This window comes from Sitophilus oryzae, unplaced genomic scaffold (genome assembly GCF_002938485.1).
Source record: "Sitophilus oryzae breed Bouriz unplaced genomic scaffold, Soryzae_2.0 scaffold_1389_pilon_pilon, whole genome shotgun sequence".
NCBI lineage: Eukaryota > Metazoa > Arthropoda > Insecta > Coleoptera > Curculionidae > Sitophilus > Sitophilus oryzae.
In genome coordinates this window covers 3,421,678-3,441,197 of record NW_022146047.1, presented here as the reverse complement: position 1 = coordinate 3,441,197, position 19,520 = coordinate 3,421,678, and positions in this window count along the sequence as shown.

The window sequence follows — 19,520 nt, the reverse complement described above, 5'->3', positions numbered from 1 at the left end:
CAGCCGCCACTGAATAAGGTCAAATTCCGACGGAGATAGGTGCTAGGTACGCTTTCCGACACCATTACGGTAATACCGTTTTTTTATTTCTTTTTACCTGTTTAATCGTGAAATAACTCTATTAGTAAATGAGAATAGTTGAAGGTCGAAAAAATTATCATTCCACTAATGTTAGATTATAGATTATTGAAATTGTTTGGTGACTTCATATTATTATGGGCATTGTCTTATTGTGTGGAGGAAAATTGAAAATTGGAACACCTCTTTAGTCGGTCTCAAAAAATTGTTTCAGTGGACTAGCATGATTTTTTATTGTCTAAGTTATATTTTATTTACTGCTGATTTTTTATGACAGTCGTCGTCATGGTTAGTAGTGTAGTAGTATCTATTATTTTTGATTAAGGGGAGATACCGTGTGATCGAACAAAACGAATCGAATTTAAATATAGGATTGCGCCATTATGTTCATACACCTACCTGCAGACAATGAGCCTGTAGGGTCTATTATTTGAAATTTAAACAAGCGTCCGTGGTCAATGCAGCTCAGGTCCTTTCGTGGCCCTGATGCTTTGACGTCATTCGACTATTTAAAAAGAAACTTATAGCTGGTCATTGGATAAAAATCTAAGCAAGACCTACTATGCTAAAAACTAACGACAAAGAAAAAACGCCAGTCAGAGATGTAGGAAGTAATGTAAATTTGCATTTATATTAGTATAAGGTTCTTCTCCCTGTAACGTTTGATGAAATGATGAGTTAGTGAGATCGTTTGAACACTGTTTCCATTTGCGGAGATCCAATATAGCTAGGGTTGCCAACTTTCAAAATAAAAAATAGATGACGAGAGGGTAAAAAAGAGGCACAGGCGAAACATTTTTTTGAAACCTGGGCCAAATGTCTAGTTTACCAAAAATTTATGCCAACGGTATGCGATTGATTGTCTTTCTTACTTTCTTAAAAATATTTATACTCAAAACTTGTTAAAATAAAACAAACCATTTTCAACAAAACTTTTTCAAAACATAAGCTAACAGTAAATAAACATAAAATAGTTAAACATGTTTATTGCTTCCACATTTTTCTTCATTTTCTTTTCTTTCCAGCGTTAGGGTGCGGACACAAAGAAAGCTGGTTATAAGCGCTTATTACCAGCGCCTACAAGTCGTCTCAATAATACACAATGAACGTAAAAAGCAAGCGCCAATAATTAAATGCGCTTTTAAACACATCCGCATACAGAAAAAAATTTGTCAGCGCTTGTTTCCAGCGTAAATCGGCGCCGACTTTTTACCGGAACGAATTTTTAATTCTTGGTCGCTAGTTGTCTGCGCTGGGTGTGCATATTGTGGTTTTCGGCGCTGGCTCTGGCGCTGGTTTTCCATGGAAATAAGCGCTGATTAACCAGCTTTCTTTGTGTGCGTACCCGTAATGGGTTGCTGCTGATCTACTTGAGCCCATTAGTAAGGCCGTCTTATCCAATAGACAAGCAGCATTAAACGCGATCAACTCAGTAACCGTCAATTCGAAGTTGGTCAAAGAATGCCTAGAGAAGCTCAACAAATTAGGTAAAGAAAATATAGTCCTCCTACTTTGGGTGCCTGCTCACCAAGGGATAGAAAGCAATGAAAAAGCAAATGATCTAGCTAGAACACTCCCCACTAACTGGACCAGATCCGTTCTGTTTTCCAAGCGGGAACCAACTGAAAGCTGAAGAATTTGATGATGTTTGTTTCCAAGCGGGAACCAACTGATGTGAAGAATTTGGATGACACCATCCGTAATCTGGAATGGGTGTCCTCCAACGGTCTAAGACACCAGAAAAAGTTAAAGAAAGTTTGAAAAGTTCTCAGAACTTACGACCGGGAAAATCAAAGATTTTCCTTGATTTAAGTAAAAACAATCTTCGGAGCTACGGGGTTTCTAACAGGACACTGTCTCCTCAACGAACACCTCAGTAGGCTGAAGCTGAGAAACAACGGCGACTGCAGGTTTTGTGGGGAAAATGGGGAAACACCAGAACACATTATCACTGAGTGCGCCGAGACGACGACCGTTCGTGCCATGAATTTTGGTACGGCTGATGTCGAGGATGGAAATCTGGTCTCTGTGGAGCCGTTTCAGATACTGGCTTTTGTTAAAGCTCTGAGACTGTATGATGAATTATAACTCAAGAAAAGGAAACACACAATAGATCTGTAAGGTCGCGATGATTACTCCCCTCCTAAACATTCTACAATACATTCTACAATACATTCTACAATACATTCTACAAGGACAGTCAAGGGAATTGTTTCTACAGTGAAGGTATGTAACTAGTGCAACCAATTACGCGTTGATGAGCTAGATGTACTTCCTTCGCTGATTTTATTTATTTATTAGATAGGGATTATAATGTTTTCTGGAAAAAAATTCTCGAATTGGAAGAATGATCAATTTCCCTAATTCTATTCCGATGCTTTTGCTTATTCTTGGACGGATTCCTGGAATCGTAACATTGTGAAATCGCGCCGAAATGTGTAGAATTAGTACGTTATTTTGTCCACCGCAATACCGCATTAGAAGGCAGACCACAAAGATATCAGCGATAAACATACACACAGACATAGATATCAGCGATAAACAAAATAATATAGTCTCGACTAAAATAGTCTCCTTTTGGATGTTATAGACTCCGTGATAATCTTATTCATAAGTTGTTCTATGCACCTAATTAAAGTGTTGATAGAAAGATTTTGTACCTAGTAGTTGCAGGAGTAACCGATGAGTTGTTGTATCAAAGCGACAGACAATCCGAGCCATCGATAAATTTCGCGTCCTTAACAACTTATCTATTATTATTGTTACTATCATATTATCATTGTCATTCTTTTTTATGTTTCTCGTAGCGTTGGTGGAAGCATTCTCGACAAGCGCCACTGCATAGTAGGCCCACCGGTTGGCCGTTATTCACGGTCGTCGGCAGCGGCCTTGACCTTGCAAGCCGCCTGGCGGAGCTGCATCGATTTGTACCGAGAGGTGACCCCTGCTGGCGCGGCCCAGTTTCGCACCACGTCGGTACACTCACTTGTTACTGCTGCTGCGGTTGCCGTTGATGTTCCTGCGTTGTCGCCGTCAGCATACCACACGCTCTACTCTCTGGAACAGCTTTAATTCAATCATTAAAGAAACGTCTCATAGAACAAAGATATGTAGGTATGCAATTTTTTCAAACAGATGTCCCAGTATTTCTTATTCTTATCCAAAATTGTTTGTAGATTGTATGTGAGCGGGGAAGTTAATCACCGCGACCTTATAGATCAATCGGGTGCGTCTCAAAAGTGGCTCAACCCTATAACTTTTTTATTTTTTCAGATAAAATAACGAGACTTGGTATGTTAGTATATGACATAAATCAGGATTGATTGACGTATTCAATATTCAATTGTTTTTGGTCACTTCCTGTTTCACCGGAAATGACTACAACTTTTGATTTTTAAGTAGCACCATCGGTATTTTATTCGATAGAAAATGACATTCTGAATGAAATAACATATCTTATACCAACTTTTGACATTTTCGCTTAATAAAAAATCGTACTTTAAATTTCAATCTAGAGTGCCATGGCTATGTTAAAAACACTAATTCTTAATCAATGAGCCTTGGAAAAATGGATTGGATCGTCTAATGTTTTTAGTGTCTTGTCCTGGCCAGTTAGGAAATGCTCAAATCGTATGTTTAAGCATATCTCATTTTTTTCAAATCGAACGAGGGTGGCTCATTAGCATATTTGGAAAAACTATTTTTTTGCGAATAATTTGATACCACACATTTTGTTCCGCACTTCCTCTGAACATGCAAGAATTAAGGAGTCATCGGCATATCTTTATAATCGGTTTATAATCTATTTTCCACCTATCGTCAGTTCGCCTCGCCAAAAGGCAGTATGATGTTGATCTTCTGCCTTGAGGAATGGGGCTTTGATGGAAATATCTATATCTGTATCACCAGAGGTAAATGGTGAGATATTAGCCAGATGATGATAGGTATACTTGATAGTATAGTGCTCTGCAAGGGTAAACAAATATACCTATAGGCAAAACCTGAAGAGGAACTGAAGCAGAAGGAATGAGAATAAGAGGACCTGAATAAAAGTCGAAGTCGCTCATTGGAACGAGTAGCTGGCAGTCCAACTCGAAACAGAGTTGTTATACCCTAAATGTGTCCCTTGTTCAACGAAGAATGCTGAATATCCAATACCCAACAGGGAAGTGAAGTAATTGAAAAATGGGAACAAAATGGGTAACCCAGAATATGGCCAAAATCACTCTGTGATTTTGGCCATATTGTAAAATGAGACTGGGAATTGCCGACTGATGAAGGCGCCTTGCAGGTCAGAATACGATGCTAAACATGCAAAGATAGCAAAAGAATCCTCCGTCAACAAACATAAGATGGACTAATTGGAAATGGGGTTTAGAGGTAGTGCGCAGTTTTTTACACTTTTTACTCCAAGATAGGACTACAGATGTGCGTCTTACAGAGAAGGGTGTATAAGAAGGCCCATGGAGCCAGCCTATGTGCTGTAGTTCTTTTTGATTGTTTTACATCTAAACAATTAGATTAGATCCGATTGTTGTAGATTTAATTTATTGAAACTCTGACAGTTTTACATTTTATTAAAAATTGTTTATGTATATTGAGGTTGACTATAGATTGAGAATTTTTTGCGGTAGCACTATGGATAGTAGAAGATAAGGAGAATCATCTCTTATGGGACTTTGTTTGAAAAAGTGGTCACCTAAAAGGGGAAAATAAGTGCTCATTAAATAAACATAGTGGCGCTAATACGCAATAAGGGATCGAGCTATGGAGCGTAGAGATGAGGAGAAATATTTCTTATGGGACTTTATTTGAAAAAGTGGTCACAAAAATGGGAAGAATAAGGGTTCCCCAATGACCACACTGGCGCTAATGACGCATAAATGTAAAAAATGAAAAGTAGCTATAGATAAGGGAATAAAAGTAATATAACCAAACATTAGCAAAAAAAGTTTTGTTTTTATTTTTTAGAATATAAAACAATTATTTTTATGTATTAGAGATCCAGTCTATTGTTGTGAAGATAAAAATCGATAATTTATTTCATGTGACATGAAAATAAAATTTGTATTTCTTTGAAAACCGCGCTTTCACGTCGAATATTTATCTCTATTGAATGATTTCCTGTTCTAAGATTTTTCGGCGCATATTTTAAATTTTAGATATTAGCTACAGCAGCGCCACCTTAAGTCTTTCCTTTTTTATGACCATTTTTTATGCACGAAAATATTTTTCCTTACCTCTACACTCTATAATTTTAAGTTAACGTCTCCTTTTTGCTGCCAGGACTAATCTGGACGGGGACCTACTTTCCTTATGTGGAATCCGAACCACGGTCCTCGGCCATATCGTGGTCAATGGCCTACCGACTCGGCGAGTGTCCGATCTCATTTGGCTTCAAATCGGCGGCGCCGCGCCGGCGTGAATGAGCAGTGTTTGTCAATAGATTTACTAGATACACTCTTGTCATGGAACAACAGCATGACAGAGTTTCCAGACGGTAACCCATTTCATGTTCTAAAATTTTTTGGCGCTTCTCTCAATCTATAATGACCACTTATTACAATACAGTAAGATAATTCTCCTTCCATAGGTAGCATGCACCAAGAATGTCTATCCTAAATCATTTAGTTAACGGTCAACTACCTTTCTTTTACAATAAACTTTGCGGCGACTTTTTAAAAGGTTAGGAAAAATTATAAAAAAAGATGGTAAAAATTAAAAAGAAAACCACAGCGTACGGCTGCTCTTCGTCTGGTGAACAATAGGTGTAGGTTCATTTAATTATTTTTGCATATTGTTGGGCACCACTTAATTTAAGCCAAGTTAAGGTGATATTTAAAAAATTAAGAAAATTACCTCAGGCTAAAGATGTTCAGTAATGATATATCTCAAATTAAAACAACAAAATTTAATAAAAACTATGTACATTTATTAATAATTAAATAACTCCAGTTTGAAAGTGAATTAAAAAGTCATTCAAAAAAACAATAAATTAATATTATATTGATATAGCGAAACTTAAATTAAATATTACTAAATATAAATCATCAAACGTAATCGTTTGTTTAAGCTTCATCAAAAAAGAGGTTTCAATATAAGGTAAGTTTCAGTAGAAAGTTCAGAAAAAGGCAAAAAGATTCTAAAGCAAAACGTAAATGAGTACTTAGCTTTTGCTCTGAAGCTGTAGTCAATCAGTGTTGATTTGGTGTCGTACTGGGGCCCATATCGATTACGTAACTGCTTCAAACCATCAGAAAACTTGTAAATTTGCGGAAAAAGGGAAAACTCGTCAATTTCACACCAGCCTCCAACAGAGAACCTTCACGGAACCATTCAGAAAAACCCAAAACTGCTCAAAATCTTCGGCTCAAAAAAAACTACTGCTCAATCTTCATAAAAAAACTCGTCCAAAATGTTCTCAAAAAAAACTTCTCGTTTCCAAAACGAAAGTTGCTCCCAAAATCTACTCCAAAAAATTACTCCAAAAAATTCCCAAAATGTCAAATCTTCACCTTAAGTTGGTAAGGGACACACCTATAATAAATGATTTTTTCTCTAAGTATATGAAAGAAAGTAAAAGAAAAAAGTATAACTTACTCGCAGGGCTATTCTCCGCCACATACGATGTACCAAAAAACTTTTCAAAGAAGACGAGAACCACCCTGGGACTTCTCACCAGTGGTCGAAATGGAAGTGTCGAAAAATCCGAATAAAATGTTAAAATTCTGCCAGAGATTATCTTCTGACGACAAAAAGTAAATACACACCAAACTGTGCTCGAAATAAGAACTTCAGGTAAGTTATTAATAACATTTAAAGAAAAATTTAAATAATCATTCACGGTACTACCAAAATTGCAGCGGTACCGACTAGGGATGGGCATTATTTGCTTAAATTCTGCTAGAGATGTAGCGCAAAAATAAGAAATTATTTTAGGCTGCTACAACTTGACACGTTTTATATTTTGAATTAAATCTAAATCATGCAAATAATTTTTTTCTTTTCTAAAGCAAATATTCATGGCCCATCAAACGTTATCCTTCCGTCATCTCTCGCGCGAATAGTTTGCCTTCCGCGCCGCCCCTTTCATTTCGCCAAGTTCTATCAGGCCCGGCGGTGCAGCTGCAGCCGGATCGAGTGCAGCTGGGGTCAAGGCCGTTGCTCTCCCCCACCTCCGCTCCTCTATCCCCCCCCCGTTATATTTCCGCCCCCCTCGCCCACGTTGCCGCCCGCGACCTCCGGAAGGCCGGGGCATATTGATCGGGGGGCGGGTCTTAACCGTGCTCACGTCATTGCCAAGGCCCTCGGGGTCACGGAAAGGTCGAACGCTCGTTATCCGAATGGATAGAGTTGGAAATTGACGACGGCGGTTGCCAAGTTTATTGATACATTGTCGTGATATACGGCACGTCGTCAATGCCATACACTCTTTTATTTCGAAGTGATATACCTTTATGTCTCTACCCTATTTGGTAAATGATTTGAGTTAGAATCGTTATATTGTATGTAGATGATACGCAGTAGATGGACAGGCGGAGGAGTGATATTCCTGTCGTTATAGCATTCAAGGGACCAGAACCACTTAACGAGTCTATTACGCTGTACTGTTCGGGTCGCTCTCAGGGGTCGGGTAAAACGGGTGTGTGGCTGCCCAAAATTCCAAACACACGTGCTTTGATTAAGGTTTGCAGAGCTTCAGAATTTGCCATAAAAAACGAGCATTTTGTTACAAAACCATATAATTATATATCACTGTAATCACAAAACTTCAATCTATTTCCGTATTGTAACGGAATTTTAAATTATATCTTTATTTTTGCGTAAATTTAGTCCAAACATAAGGAATATTTTGTTGATGTTTGACCATCAAAATCTTAAAAATAAAAAAGTTGTCTGAAAATGTGCTACAATACGGATATAGTATAATGCTTTATCTTTAATTTCCTTCTTCATTTGTGTAGCTACTTTTACATAAAACGTTAAATGTCGAACGCTTATTTTGCTACTTTTTCGGACTAGTGAAATGGACTCTTAACGCTCCTAAAATGGTAAGAATGGAATAAAAAGTAATAGCATTTATCCCTAAATCATCACAGTTATAACGAATTTTCAAAAGCTTAAATTTTTTTCTTAATATTTTTTGTCAGAAATTGTGTTACACAAAGGGAATATCGACGAACATCAAAGAACGCTTGAATTCGTATACAATATGACGAAAAAAAACATTTTTATCATATTGTATACGAATTCAATCTTTTAATCGTATTTCCCCGTGATTTCATACGAGATTATAAAAATATGTATCTATCTTGAATGATTTGTAATCCGGGAAAAGGTTTCATGTCCCTACTTATTCATTTTAAATGATTACTATGCAAACTAACCATATTGCAATAACAATTAGTTGCATGAACCTACTGCTGTTTTTTACTCAGGAGTGCGAAAACCTTGATTTTTAATATTTCCACACCTCAGCACACTATAGTGAAACCAGATACAATCCCGACTTAGATAATCCTACATAAAGCAGCATTTTTTATTTAAAGTTGAAGGTTTATTTTTAAATAAAACAATATTCTTCTTCAGAAATGTCACATTTAATCGAATAATTTATTTTCGTATTTTTATTATATCAAAAGTGATTTTTAAAAATCCGAAACATGCAATAATGAAGCAATAAATCCTCAACATACAAGGTGCATATTCTTGTGCAATCAGCACACATTTCAAAAAAAAATCATAAACGTACAGTCTTTCAGAAGAATGGACGCCTTCTTGAAAAAACTAAAGTTGTATTTTGTTAAATGCATTGTTGCGTATATTCTTTGTCCAGTGCCATGATGTCAGAATCTTTAGCAAGTCGTTTTTTTAATATCACCCAATTTTAACCTAAATTTGCTGCATATTAACTTCTACCAAAGTCATGAAATCGTAAATTCCTTATTTTTATTTAACTGGAAGTATTCTATTAAGTTTCTTTACAATTTTTCTATTTGCATCTTCTACATTTCTGATGTCTTTTTTATTTACTAAAATCTTAGTTATACTGCATTCATTAAAATTCTCCAGTCTCCGTACATTCATTTACCTACATATTATATTATGTTATTTTTTGCTCTAAAAAAACCTTTCGTATGATGCAGTTTTTAAAAAAATTACAGCATGAGCTGATTACCTTGAGTTCAATTAATACTAAATGGTGGGTGGGTATGAAGAAAAACTGCGACTGTTGCATTAATTACCATTGTTCAGTTATTTAATATTAATCGGAAATAACATGAAGGAATCCACTACAAATAGCAAGAGTTTTATATTTATCATATATGCTACGTTTGTATTTGAAACATTTTCATCAAATTGAATTTCAAAAAGAACTGAAAGTACTGAAATCAATACTGATGAAGGAGAGGCTGATAGATTTATATATGAAGGAGACTACAGCAATGTGCTGCGCAAGACGCATACCTTAAAGGTAGGTAAGTCAGTCGAAAGTGCTCTGCATTCGGTCGTAGGTACAATTGAAAAATCCTTCAGGGACTCAGGGATAAGGAATACACCTTAGTGGCTTTCTTAGACATAGAGGGTGCTTTCAATAATGTAAAGATAGAGGCGATCAAAAAAGCCATGGAGGAACTAAAGGTAGAGCAGTTAACCATCAACTGGGTGTTAGAAATGCTAGAGAACAGAACTGGAGATTACATCGGAGATGGGAACAGCTCAGTCAAAAAGCGCGCAACAAGAGGCACGCCACAAGGAGGAGTATTATCACCTCTGCTGTGGCTGATTCTAATGAACCCGATCCTGACCTCTCTGACAATGAAGGGAATTAGAATAAAGGCATATGCAGACGACGTGGTAATACTGGCAGTGACCCATCACCAAAGGCCGTACGTAGCAGATGACCCACCACTTGTGACGATCAACACACTGAAGGAATCTATAGGAACTATCATCAAGGCCAAGCGGCAAGAGACGTGGCAACACCGTGAGGATCGCGTACAGCTTGAAGACTGTGACTACATGTAACAACTACTAGAGCACAAAAAGAACCTAGTAAGCATAATTGTAGGTGTAATCACTGGAAACTGCCCTACGGGGGTAAACCTCGTGAGGTGGAAGATTTCCAACGACGACTACTGCAGAGAATGCGGAGAGGAAGAGGAAACCATAGAGCACCTGCTGTGCCACTGTCCGGCACTGGAATACCGACGCATTAAAACTAAAGGGCAAGGACTTATAGAGGAAGCAGCAGAAGCCAACATCAGCGACATCGGGAACTTTGCAAAGCTGGAAGTGCTTTAACGCAAAGAAAGAATGAGGGGAAGGTTTGGTACAACAATTCATGGGTATCGCAATGGGCCCAAGGCCTCCGAGTGAGGGATCAAACATGATCCCAAACCCCAGCAACCAAACCTAACTGAAATCAATGATGTACTAATTAACTGTCTTCAATGGATTTTAAGTTGCGAAATCTTTTATTTAATTATTTTTGGTATATTCAACTGTACTGCTGCAACCCTTTTTCTTATTGAAGAGAAACGTATCACAATCAGCTAATTTCCAACAACTCTCTCTTTTCAAAAGTAAATGCCCAGGCGAATTTAAACGACCTACATTTTAAATTACAATCATTTTTTATGTGAAGCTGTTTGAATATACAATTTATAAAAATAAGACAGAGTTCATAGACCTACTTTCTTATTGGGATATCGCCGTTTACTATCACTTTCTTTCAATGTTAATAGCTTGCGAAACCGGTAGTTTCGGTAAATAATTTATTTGCTCCTCTAGATTTTAGGTTTTTACTGTTTTTGGCTCATTTTTTGTGGATTTTTTTAGTATATTTTATAAGTGACTTTTATTGGTAGGGGTTGAATTACATTTCATTAATTAATATCTATTCTGTAAAATGTTATTTATGATATAGAATTAAATATATTTCAAAAATCGTCAAACTTAGGTAGGAAACCTATCAAGTATCCCTTAAATCATTCATATTACCCTAAAACATTCATATTTGGATCTAAAATTGATTCCAAAATACTTTAAATAAACCCTGTTAAAGTAATGGATTCACCTGTTACGCCTGTATATTGAAAAATGCTTTCTAAACTTATAAAATATCGGTTACAGAAATAATTATTGTCTAGGTAAATAATTCAATTACTTTGTTATGTCAAGGCCGCATATAACGTCGGTGTCACTGTAGCTCGCTCATTTTTCTATAATGTATAATTTTTCAATGTCATTTCCTTGTCTTAACTACGTTATGTTATTGCTAATCTATTAGTACAGAGCGCCATAAAAATAATAAATACATGAAACCATTATTTCCATTTCTAATAAATTGAAAGCTGTCAACAGAAGTGAAATATACCGTAAGAGACGTAAGTCTGCATAAAACAAAATAGTATGATATAATTTTAATGACAAAATGATTAAAACAATAAAAGAGATTAAATTATTGGCTAGTGGTGCTATATACGAAGGTATCTTGAAAAGTTTTTGATCTCAAAATCATAGAAAACAATTTTTTTAAATTCTAAATCAGTTTTTATAAGAATTGTTTTCATTTAAAAATATAGACACATTTTCTTGAAAGTTAAACTGTAGGTGTTAGTTTAGTTGGGCGTCGGTTTTTGTTTCAAGCTGAGGCAACCTGGTGTACAGACGGCTCAAGAACGTCGGAAGGCGTAGGAGCTGAAATAGTAGGGACGAAACAAGGAATATCTTTCGACATAAGCCTATCTAAAGATGTCACCAGGCGGTAATAACGGCAATCCACTATTACTATTATTGTGTAGAATGTAGAAGACTTCTACGTAATATAGAAGAAATAATAAGGCAGCAAAGACTGCAGCGCCTAAAGGCACTCGGTTCCACGGAAGTCAATTCTAGCTAAACTAGTGTGGGATTGTGCATAGATAAATGATGGGATATTGTGTGCATTCTATATACATTGGGTGAGCGTAGCAATGTTACGTTAGACTGGGTACCAGGGTACGAAGGTCACAAGGGTAACGAAAAAGCAGTGAAAAGGCCAAATTCCAGAATAAAAGGCAAACTAGGCCAAAAAGCTCATCAATTCCATTCATAGACCCAGAACCAGGCATTCACAGATGCATAAAACATTTGCCAAAATACACGGCAGACCTGATAAGCAAAGACAGAAAGATGGTCAAAGCTGTAGTAGGTCACAATAGGGCACATTGTAAGTTGAATATGCATCTAAAGCTATGGGGATTGACGGACAATGTCAGTGCGACAGCCTGGCAAATGTGCGGTTCTCTGTAATAGACCAAGGAAATAAATTTAGATTGTATTGGTGCCCGGTGGCGTAGAGGTACAGGCTCTCGTCTACCAATCTGAAGGTAGTGGGTTCGAATCCTACACCCGGCATTTCATCAGCCGACTAATTTTATTAAAATAAAAATAGTTTGCGTACCTAGGTCGACTCAGCCTTAAATGAGTACTTGGGATTCACAATCCTGAGGTAATAATAGGCGGTTGAAGCGTAATGCTAGCCATTACGCTTCAACATTACCTTCCTTGAATACCGAACGGCTCTAGTATGGCAAGCTAACCTTGCTACTCCCAAGGCGTTAAATGCTATACACGGGAGCTATTATTATTATTATTATTAAATAAATTTAGATTATTGGAATGCCCGTCAAAATTTTGGGTCGCGAACGTTGTACGCGAACTGGCGCTGCTATACCGGTTACTAAGAACAACCGCAAACAAAAACAGAAATCATTTCCGCTTGTCCATATCTCTTGTCAAAGTCCAGAATCTTCAAAAATTATAAGATCTTTCAAAATCTAAACTGCTCTCATTGAAAAAATTCCGAAAAGTGTTTAAAACGTCCATTTTCATAGTAATTATTGCTATCTTGTGAGTTTAATTTAAGTTTTATTTACTTAAACCCGTGATAATTCTGAAAAAGTGGTATTAAAAACTTAAAAAGCTTTGCTGTGAACTGCAAAAACCATAGTGGATCGTGGTATAACGTCGGTTTCCAATGTTTCATAGGTATTTCATACATGTCCTTATATAAAATAAAGTTTCTTGTATGGAACACACTGTATTTTATTTATAAAATTAAAAGAAAATAATAATAAATTTGAATAAATAATATTGGGCGATATAATTCCGGAAAAAGCCGAACCGGTCCGAAATTTTCAAAAGCACCGTTGCAAGGATAGCGCCAAATAGTGTTTACATTGTCCTTATGGGCACTTTCCAACCTAAACTTGTTTCATTTATCGGTAAAATAGGCAATGATAGGGCAATGACAGAGAGCTATATATGGAGAGTTCAGTCTCCAAGTTGCTAGACTTTTTAAAAATGATAGGTTTAGAGCAGGGTTTCTTAAACTTTTTGCAGTCACGGACCACTTTCGCAATATGTACAATTTCACGGACCCCTATCAGAAATAATAGAGGAAAATAAAAAAAGCCTTATTTAAAAAATTTAAAAAAAGTCCTTTATGGGTATTTCGCCACTGCATTGCAAGAAATCTACAAAATAAAAGAGTTATTTTTTGTAAACACTTCTGCGTTAAACCTAAACGGACACTGCTTGTCAGAACTTATGTTACAGTTATACAAATTTGCCTAACAAAGAAAAAAATGCTTAACGTTTCGGAAAGTTATTACAAAGAATAAAAAATATTAAAGAATATTTTATTTTGTAGATTTTCTTGCAGTGCAGTGGCGAAATACCCATAAAGGTTTTTTTTGGAGAAGCCTTATTTACTTAAAAAGAAAACGTTTATTAGTAGATTTATTAAACGTACACTAGTAAATTAGCGAGAAGGATGCTGCTGTTTAGCCTCGTTGAAGAACGAGAACGTTAAATTGGGGGGTTATCTTCGACAAGGCAAGGCGCATATCATCTGCGACGTTCAATCGGTTGCGACTTTTTGTTTTTATTGAGACCAGAGGTGCAACTTTGTTCATGTTTCAAAGCGATAGCAAAGTAATTTTGTAGCTTGAGACACTATGTTCAGTACCAACATCGATTCGTAGCGATATTCTGATTTCTCGCTTTGTGGCGAGGCGACACTCTAGACCGTGTCGCACACGTGTGCAAGAGTGTGATAGTGATACCATATTTCGCAGCATTTGAGCGACAATGGTTTTGCAATGAACATAGTACCGATCTGGCTTCGACATCGCTTCTAAACGATCGGTTGCTAACTTGAACAAAGTTGCACTACTGAATCGAGAACCCTGCCCCGGCAAAGGTACGTAGTAGCAAATGGTATCAGAACGGACATAGCTCGCTTGACAAGAAAGAGCGTAAGCTTGACTTAAAAAACACCAAAACTCGCCAAGATCTTTTGCAGGAAATTCAGCTTTCAAAACTTCTTTTGATCTCATGTCAAAAGTCATCTTTAATGAGATCTTCATCGCTGATATTATCCGTGTCGATTATAAATGGACCCCGTACCCACGTTTCATTTTCAAGCGAAAGGTATAGTAGCCTTCAAAAGAAGTTTGCAATGCATCCAAATGCTTAGACCTCTTTCTGTAGCATTTTTGATATCGTGTTGCCGTCACCTTGTGCTATTAACTCTTCAAACATCGGAAAATTTGCAAAGTTACCAGATTCCACCCTCCTTTTCCAAAGTGGCAGTTTACATATGAAACCTTTCAAACGTTCAAATGCATCCACGATGGTCACCGCACAACCCTGAAGAGACAAGTTAATCTCATTCATTGAGTAAATATATCTGCCAAATACGCTAGCCCCCGTACAAATCTTCGCTCTCAAGATATTCAGACAGTGAATTTTCTTTATCTTTTATAAAAAATAACACATCTGTCCTCAACTCAAACAATCGTTCAAAGGTCAAACAAGACCTGTCCCCTTGAGAGCCAACGAACTTCTGTGTAGTAAGGCAGTACTTCATGTTCTGACCCCATTTATTGAAAAGTCTTTTAAACAGGCGATGGTTTCAGGCTCTTGCTCTGATGAAGTTAATTATTTTGACACATGTAGACATAACTTCCTTCAGAAATGTAGGTAAAGTCCGTGAAGCCAAGGCATGTCGATGTAAGACACGATTATTTATTATGACATGAGGGATCCCTTTCTTGACCAAAGCCGCAAAACCAGACGTATTACCAAGCATTGCGGGAGCTCCATCGGTGCAGATACTACCAAGTTTAGTCTTCCAGTCTATATTTTGTTCTTTGAAAAACCCTTTTGTCATTTCAAAAACATCTGAAGCCTTTGTAGTTTTCAAAAGTGAATTGCAAAAAAGAAGCTCTTCTTTAGAACTACGTGAGTCTTGTACGTAACGGACAAATACCAAGAGGTGGCAACATTGTGATACATCGGTGCTTTCATCCAATTGAATGCTGAATGGAAACTGTGAAGCAATTAATTCTTCAACAACTTGTTGTAAAACAATAGACAACATTTCAACAATTCTAGAATGAATAACATCGTTTGATAAGGGAACAGCTTCAACCTTGTTTTTTTGATCCTTACGCGCATCGCGTAGTGTTTAGTGATTAAATACCTACTGAATTCGCCGCCCTACATTATTTCTTTTCTTAATAAATATGTTTAGAGTTAACAGGCGTAATGCGGACCGCGGACCCCTGATACATATGCTATGGACCCCTAAGGGGTCCGTGGACCACACTTTAAGAAACCCTAGTCTAGAGAATGTAACCGTAAAGGATCAGAAGAGGATTTCAATAGATTTGAAAAGGTCAGAGTGGATCAGGCAGATATCTACCTCAAAGAATTTAAAGGGTAAGAAGTCCAAATATGTACGATTAAACGTACATGGTTCATATTTGGAAAAGTGCACGAAACGTAAAATTTTCCATTAATAAATATAATAAACAATTTATACGACCTTCGATCTGATCTTTCATAACTGTACTTTCTCAAAATAGACCCGAAGCCAGAAACAGATGACCCTTAGCTACAAAAATGTAAACTAATAATCGACTTCCTACTTTCAACTGCATAATTACAGTATCAAGCGCGAGCAACAGTAGAATCTGACCTTTTATTTGTTCCAAGTGGGTTTGCAAATAATAGTTGCACCGACGATGAGTCCGCTAGAATAATATGATAATGAATACTGTAAACAAACAGTTCAAGTACAAAATAGTAGTACATTGCGCAACATCGCAGTATTGTTTTGTTATTGAAAACTTATTTTTTACTTTTAAAGGGCCATTAAACTGGTTTGTGTCTCTAAGCCAATGCAATTGACATCGGAAATGATGTTTTTTTGACTATATTTAATAATTATCCTGATAATCAAAATCGGTTTAATGTTTTATACAATATACGTTAATAAATATAATAGATTGTCATAAAAATGCGTCTTGAAATCGCTTAGTCACTAACATAAGCAATATCCTATTCAAGGAAAAATAACTTTTTTTTATTTTTATGTAGTTCAGAAAGCCTTGTGCATTCTACGCTATATGCAATTGCAGGGCCGACTTGGAAACTATCTAATAAATTTATTATTTATTAACAAAATGTAGCGAATATCCAATTAGGGGTTATGGTGGTAGACATTGACTAGTAACTAGTAGTGGAACAAAATGAATTTTGAATTATCATTGTCTTTATTTGATTTAAATTACACAACGTTTCGATTAGATACGTGTCAGGCGTTTGTCAAATTTTCTAGTAATGTTAACTATATGTAGTGGAATTCAATTACCTCAGTAGTTTTATTTCGGAAAAGGCTAATATCGACTCTGAAATTCACCACAAGATTAGCAGCGTCTCAAGAGCATTCTGGAAATTAAATGATAGAGTTTTCTACAATCGTGACTTGAAAACGAAACTTGCAGTGTACCGAGTAATAATAATCCCCACCATGTTATATAGAAGCGAAACCTGGGTGCCGTACCGCCGACACATGAACGCATTAAACAAGTTGCAATAGAGACACCTTAGACAACTCTTAATAATCAAATGGTTCCACCATGTCTCAAACGTATCGGTCCTTGAAAAAGCTAGCTGCGTTGAAGTCATGATTACTAAATCCCGCTTAAAATGGGCTGGTCACGTATGCTGGATGCAAAAAAACCGCCTACCAAAATCTCATCTACGATGAGTTTGTTGACGGTAAGAGGAAACCGGGTGGACAACTCAAGGATACAAGGATATTTTCCAAGGATACTTAACGTACAAGGATATTTTCCACGAAAACTTAAAAGGGAAAACATGCAGAATCAGTAGGAACAAGTGGCGCACAATAGAACGCAATGGAGAGGGATTGTAAACTCAGTTAACAGTTAACATCGACAACTAAAAAGTAAGGAAGCAAGAAAGTAATGAGATTTTTGAATATCCAGAGTGCGAAAGAGAGATAACATCACGTATCGGGCATTTCAGTGACAGAAAAGCTCATGAAAGGAAACGTCTTTTGTAATCATCTTCTGATGCATATACTCGTCAGCGAGTAATGGCAGTAGTAGTAGTAGTAGTAGTAGTAACGGAACTTTTTTTTGTCTCATTTAACTGAATTCGTATCTCTGGTAGTTTCAGAGATGCCAATGTTGAGCATCGGTATTGTCACCACCCTGTAGACTGTTTGATATCAAAATTCATAAAATTTTACGAGGAAAATGAAGTATCAATTTAAAATGAGAAAGTTGCTGCCAAATTTCCGTGCTCCCGGAAATGCCATAATTAAAATATTTATAATCGAGAGACCTTACAATCACACTGTAAAACATTATTTCGCTAAAAGGCTCCGATAGATAATGTATAGCCTGTAGAACAGGAGGATCACTGAAAGCGTTGTCTGTCATTTTAATTCACAGGCAAATTGTATTTTCTGTCATTTCTTGAATATGTTCTGTCGAAATCTTCCCTGACTGGATCGCTTTCTTGACTTTACTACTCTAGATAGTTCTAATGCAAGTTCATCCAGGGACATCCTGTCTATAGATACTTCGTCCACGGATGTCTAGCTTTTGTTTCGGCTTATATTTTCGGTTATTTCTCTATTTTATATAAATAAAATCTTAAAGGTTAAACTACCATTACGATTAAAACAGTAACCATTCATAATAATCAAAACTGGTGTATAGACCGGTTCTGTCCGACACTACATTAGTTCTTGCCGACACTCTGATACTATAATTAATTATTCTCCTTCCTAAAATGCGACATCGCTGTCTAATATAACAATATAACCTGTTAGCTGTCTAGATAACCTTCGCCAATATCCGCACAAACACACTTTGTTGTTCTGCCAGGGCCTTTTATGTTTTAGAGGCCATTGCAATAATTCCAATTAGTTATAATCGACCTTGATTCGTCTGTAGAGGAAGAGAAAAAATAAGGAACCACGAAATTCGAGCGACAGCTGGCAACATCGCGGAATTGATTTAGTTCACCTTCCTTCCTGTATCTCTTGAGAATGAAAAATTCAACTCTATGCACTTTGATGTTTAGTGTTGTTCTTGACATTTGAAAATACCACACGCTATTCGCTATTTGTAATCGTAATTAGAATATACACCCCGGCATTTCCATTGATGTCACGTAATATTATTAGATTTTTTCTGTGCGCGGCTACAGGATATAATAATGCAATTTTAAATAATTTAATAATAAATTTTCTTTTAATGAGAAAATCGAATAAATTCCGTAGTTTGTTCTCACCCTTGAAATTTCTAGAGAATTAGACAGGATTGAATAAAAAAACAGTTTTCTCTGTTTTTCTTGTATGCATTTAGCTATTTTCTTCGTAGTCCATTCATTTTAATATTAACACGATCAGTATATTTACAAATAACAATATACAAACATCGTCAATCAACGGTAATACCATACAATCGAAAAAAACGGCGTCAAAGACGGCTGCGGAATGACAATCGATAATAATTTTGGTGAGGTCAAGCCCTAGACGTCACTTACTTGGATCGTAATCTTCTTTTTTTTTTCTTTATGGCGCTTACTGCCAGTTGGCCTTAAGAGGCTTGTAAATTATTTTTATATGAACCAAAAATGATTTTTAAATTGTGTAATTTAAAATTCGAAAAAACATTTTTTTTTGGAAATATATTTGTGTCTCGTTCTATCCTTTTTTAATCCTTCTATAATTAGTGTTAACTTTTGTCAAGTTTTATGTCAATTTTTAGTAAATGACGTCTAGAGATTGACCTTGCCATAATTATTATCGATTGTCATTCCTCAGCCATCTTTGACGCCGTTTTTTTTCAGTCATACGGTATAATGAGCTAATATTATCTAATAATAATTATTTAATAATGCTGAAAAAATATTAACAGCAAAAACTTTCATTAATAATAAAACAGGAATCATGTTCTCACCATTTGGTATTAGAGAGTATAAAAATATACTTGTATTTATTACTTTCCCGCTGGTTACTTAATAGACATTTATGTTTAGATTTACATATGATTTTTTATTATTTT